Raw genomic sequence first — 6,000 nt, forward strand, 5'->3', positions numbered from 1 at the left:
TTAACCAGAGAGAGAAAGAGAGAGAGAGAGAGAGAGAGAGAGAGAGAGAGAGAGAGAGAGAGAGAAGTTAGACCTGAGAGTTCCAGGTTGGGAAACCTAGTGGGGGGGTCTCTCCTGGAAAACAGACTCCATCGGAGTGCCCAATGCTCACAGTCACATTCCTAGGCAGACTTTCCCAGTTTGGCATGACCTATACCAACCTTAGGTGATGGCTGTTCCCTTCGTGCATCATCAAATATGATGCACAGATGACACGCGCAGGAATTTCAGGTGCTCAGGGTTCTTGAGCCTGCTCTGAGAATGAAAGCACAGACAGACTCTAACAGCAGAGGTCGGAAAGATTTTATTTGTAGCAAAGAGAAGAGAAAGACTGCATAATGGGGAATGCAGGGGGACCCAAAACCAGTGATCCCATGGGTCAGGTTGGGGGTTGGGTTTTATAGCCTTTTTTTTGCATAGCCTGAGGGCAGAGATGTCTCTCAGGTGCAGATGGAGGTTTCCTGGGAAGGAGAGGTGTCTCCTTGACCACTTATCACCTTTTGGGATCTTCTGCAGTCCATCCTTCATCACCCCACACTCCCATTGTAGGAGTAGTTACAAGTGAGCATACCACATCCACTTCTTTCTACACCACACCTGCTTGAACTGCCAGCATGCAGCCCACTCTTGCTTGGCCCTCAGAACCAGTGGTTCTTTCCAACTCCACCAGGGTATATATTGTGCTTTGTTACTAATTACAGCCAAAGACACTTTAGGAAGGCCACACTATGCTGTCCAGCTAAAATCAAAGCCAACATTGAATTAAAAATTGATACCCCAAGATTATTTATTTAGAAGAAAGCCATTTACTAAGAAGCCTTCCTCATAAAAATGGTAGAGTTTATCTGATGTACCAGATGCATAAATCTCAATGTAGGAGCATAAGAAATATGAAAAACAAGATAAGGTAACACCTCCAAAAGAACATAGTAACTCTCCAGCAAAGTATTCCAAAGAAATCAAAATGGATGAAATGTCTGCTAAAGAATTTAAAAGAATGATCATTAAAAAACTCAGTAAGATTTAAGAGAATACAGATAAATAGTTAAATGAAGGCATGAAGACAATGCAGAATTTAAATTAGAAATTCAGCAGGGACTTTTGAAAATAACCACATAGAAATCTTGGAAATGAAGAACTATAAGTCAAATAAAAAATACAGTTGAAACTTCAGCAAGAGACTAGGTAAAGTGAAAGAAAGAATATCTGAACTTGACAAGAGATCTTTTGAAATATTTGAGAGACAGAGGGAGGGAAGGAATGGAAGGAAGGGAAGAATAAAACATTATGAATATAGTAAACCTTCAAGCCACAAAGATAAACAGGAGAAGAATAAAAAGAATATTCAAAATAACTAAAGGAAAATGGACAAAATGACAGAACTAAGTCCTTGGCTATCATTTACATTCCTTGAATGTAAATGGACTAAATTGCTCAATTAAAAGATACAGACAGGAAGCCGGGTGCCAGTGACTCACACTTGTAATCCTAGCTGCTCAGGAGGCAGAGATTAGTAGGATCACAATTTGAAGCCAGCCCAGGCAAATACTTTGTGAGACCCTATCATGAAAAAACCCATCACAAAAAAGGAGTAGTGGAATGGCTCAAGATGTAGGCCCTGAGTTTCAAACCCCAGTACTGAAAAAAAAAAAAAAAGATACAGACTGGCTGAATGGATTTTTAAAAGAAACTTACTTCAGCTGGGTGCTGATAGCTCACACCTGTAATCCTAGCTACTCAGGAGGCAGAGATCAGGAGGATTGTGGTTCCACGCCAGCCCAGCCCAAAAGAGTTTGAGAGTCCCTATCTTGAAAAAACCCATCACAAGAAAAAGGCTAGTGGAGTGGCTAAAGGTGTTGGCTCTAGTTCAAACCCCAGTACTTAAAAAAAAAAAAAAAGAAAAGAAAAAGAAAGAAAGAAACTCAATTCACAAGATATGCAGAGATTGAAAGTAAAAGGTCAGAAAATGACATTCTAATCAAATGGAACCTAAAGTGAGTAGGAAGGACCTATCCTTACATCTGACAAAACTGACTTCAAGACAAAAACTGTAAGAAAAGATAAATAAAAATCACTATATATATAATATAATTATATTCCATATAACTATATTTTATATAATAATCCAGGGATCAATTTAACAAAAAATAATTTATAGTAACAATTATAAATTGAATCCACCTAATGTTGGAGCATCCAAGTTTATAAAATGAACACTACTGAACCTAAAGGGAGAGATGGGTTTCAATATAACAGTAGGAGATTTGAACACCCCATTTTTATCAATGGATAGATCATCCAGACCACCCCCAAAAAACCCACAGTCATATAATACTACAGATTAAAGGGATCTTATAGACATTTAGAACATCCCATACAATAGCTGCAGAATACATATTCTTTTCATTAGCACATAGAGATTTTTCTAAAATAGACTACATATTAGGCCACAAAACAAGTTTTAACAAATTTTTAAAAGTCTGAAATCATATCCTGTATCTTTAATCACAATGGAATAAAAATAGAAGTTAACAACAAAAGGAATTTTAGAAATTATACAAATTTATGGAAACTGAGCAACATAGTTTTGAACGAATATTGGGTCATCAAGGAAGTCAGAAGGGAAACTTAAAAGTTTCTCAAAGCAAGGAAAATGGAGACACAACCTCACAAAATTTGTGGGATGAAGCAAAAGCAGTACTAACAGGAGAGTTTATAACAATGAGGGTGTACATTTTAAAAAAAAAAATAGAAAGATTTCAAATAAATAACAACAATCATCTCAAGGACTTAGAAAAGCAAGAACAAACTAAACCCCAAATGAGAAGAGGAAAAGAAATAAACAACAAAGAAGAGTCTGGGCCTGGTGGCACAAGCCTGCAATTCCAGTACTCAGGAAGCTGGGATAGGCGGATCAAGAGTTTGAGGTCACTCTGGGCCACATAGCAAGACAAAACAAAAAACAACAAAAGCAGAAATAAATGAAATAGAGACTTTTAAAAAAATCTATACAAAAAATTAATGAATAGATGGGGTAAATTCATTCAAAGTACATTATTCACCCATGGAATTATCACAATGAAATTCCCTTGTATTATTAATGTATGCTAATAAAAACTGGCATCACACATTGTATACATGTGTTGAATTATTGCACAGTACTGCAGAGAGATGTACAATTATTACATATCAATAAAAATAATAACAAAAAGATTGATAAAATAAAAAGTTGGTTACTTGAAAAGATAAAATTGACAAACCTCTGGCTACGCTAACCACAAAAAAGGGAGAAGACCCAAATAAAATAGAAATGAAGGATACATGACAACTGATACCACAGAAATACACTGTTATAATAGCCAAGTTATGGAAACAGCCAAGATGCCCCAGCACTGACGAATGGATTAAGAAAATGTGGTATCTATACACAATGGAATTTTATGCAGCCATGAAGAAGAACGAAATGTTATCATTCGCTGGTAAATGGATGGAATTGGAGAACATCATTCTGAGTGAGGTTAGCCTGGCTCAAAAGACCAAAAATCGTATGTTCTCCCTCATATGTGGACATTAGATCAAGGGCAAACACAACAAGGGGATTGGACTATGAGCACATGATAAAAGCGAGAGCACACAAGGGAGGGGTGAGGATAGGTAAGACACCTAAAAAACTAGCTAGCATTTGTTGCCCTTAATGCAGAGAAACTAAAGCAGATACCTTAAAGCAACTGAGGCCAATAGGAAAAGGGGACCAGGAACTAGAGAAAAGGTTAGATTAAAAAGAATTAACCTAGAAGGTAACACCCATGCACAGGAAATCAATGTGAGTCAATGCCCTGTATAGCTATCCTTATCTCAACCAGCAAAACCCCTTGTTCCTTCCTATTATTGCTTATACTCTCTCTACAACAAAATTAGAGATAAGGGCAAAATAGTTTCTGCTGGGTATTGAGGGGGGGAGCGGGAGGGGGTGGAGTGGGTGGTAAGGGAGGGGGTGGGGGCAGGGGGGAGAAATAAACCAAGCCTTGTATGCACATATGAATAATAAAAGAAAAATGAAAAAAAAAAAAAAAGAAATACACTGTTATGAAAATACCTTGTTATGAAAAACTATATGCTAACATTGGAGAACCTAAAAGAAAAGGAAAATTTTCTTCACACAAATGGCATACCAAAATTGTGCCATAAGGATATAAAAAACCTGAATAAACCATTAATAGTAATGAAATTGAATCAGTAATAAAGTCTCCCAACAAAGAAAAGCCCAGGACCAAATGACTTCACCACTGAATTTTACCAAGTTGCAAAAGAACTAATGCCCATTCTCAAACTATTCCAAAAGATTGAAAGAGAGGGAACCATGTCTCAAAAAACAAAATTAAATAAAAATACATACATACATACATACATACATACATAATACATGCATACAAATAAGAAGTGAGGAAGTCAAATTAACTCTGTTTGCAGATGACATGATTCCATGATAGAAAAACCTAAAGACTCCACCTTTTGGCTATTACAGCTGATGAATTCTGTATCATTTTCTATTTTATTTTGGCATTAATAGGGTTTGAACTCAGTGCCTTGCACTTGCTAGGCAGGCACTCTACCACAACTGAAAAATTCTGTAAAGTAGCAGAATACAAAAATAATCATAGAAAACTTGTCAGTTTTTCTATACACCAATAATTGGTTTACTGAGAAATAATAAAAGCAATCTTATTCACGATAACCTCAAAATAAATAAAATACCTAAGAATAAACGTAACCAAGGAAGACTTCTACAATAGAATTACAAAGCACTGATGACAGAAATGAACGATGCATAAAAAAGGCCTTCCGTGTTCATGAGTTGGAGGAATCAATATTGTTGAAATGAAAGAGATGTACAGATTCAATGCGATCCTCATCAAAATGCCAGTGACACTCTTCCCAGAACTAGAAAAAACAATCCTACATTTCATATGGAAGCACAAAAAAACCCTGAATAGCCAAAGCAATCTTGAAAAAAGAATAAAGCTAGCAACATCACAATAGCTGATTTCAGGACAAACTATAGAGCCATGGTGCCAAAAACACACATTGGAGAAAGAACAATTTCTTTAATAAATGATAGTGGGAAAATTGTATATCCATATGCAGAAGATTGAAATATAACCCTTACCTCTCATCCTGTACAAAAATCAAGTCAGAAAGGGAGCACTGTAGTTTGAGATCAGATTGGGCAAAAAGTTTTTGAGACCCCACCTCAACCAACAAAGCTGGGCAAGGGGGTATGTGCCTAGCATTCAAGCTACATGGGAGGTATAAATAGGAGGTCTCCAGTCCAGACTAGCTTGGGCAAAAACATGAGACCCTATCTAAAAAATAACTAACACAAAAGAGGCTGAGGGTGAGGCTCAAGTTGTAGAGTGCTTGCCCAGCAACCACAGGCCCTAATTCATACTCCCCCACACCCAAAAGGAAGAGAGAATGATCTGAGTAGACATTTCCCAAAAAAGAAAGAAATACAAATGACTATCAAACATATGAAAAAGTACTAAAATCTTTAGCCATCAGAGAAATGCAACTTGAAGTTATTATTGCGCGTGTGTGCATCCCTACTTCTGATCTAAATTTTGAGGATTCCCGTGGTCTTGCTGTTGCCCAGAACAATTCTCCTGTTAAGTCCTCCAATACATTACACTCTGTAACCCTGGCTCTGTCTGCTGCTTTTCTTTGGTCTTGCTGCACCTTGGGGCTGGTCCTCATATGCTGGGACCAGTTGTTCTGGAATAGGTGCCAGGTCATTGCTACCAATTTTTAGCCAGGATTGTAAGGCAACCTGATTCTCTACGAATTCCAACCACAGCAGGATTCAATGTGATCACTGAATTGTCACTGAACTCTCTTCAGTTGGAGAACACTGGCAATTTTTCAGACCTACTTGGGCTTCCAATTACTAGTTTCTTCTTGCTG

This window comes from Castor canadensis, chromosome 7, assembly GCF_047511655.1.
Source record: "Castor canadensis chromosome 7, mCasCan1.hap1v2, whole genome shotgun sequence".
In the NCBI taxonomy this organism is placed as follows: Eukaryota; Metazoa; Chordata; class Mammalia; order Rodentia; family Castoridae; genus Castor; species Castor canadensis.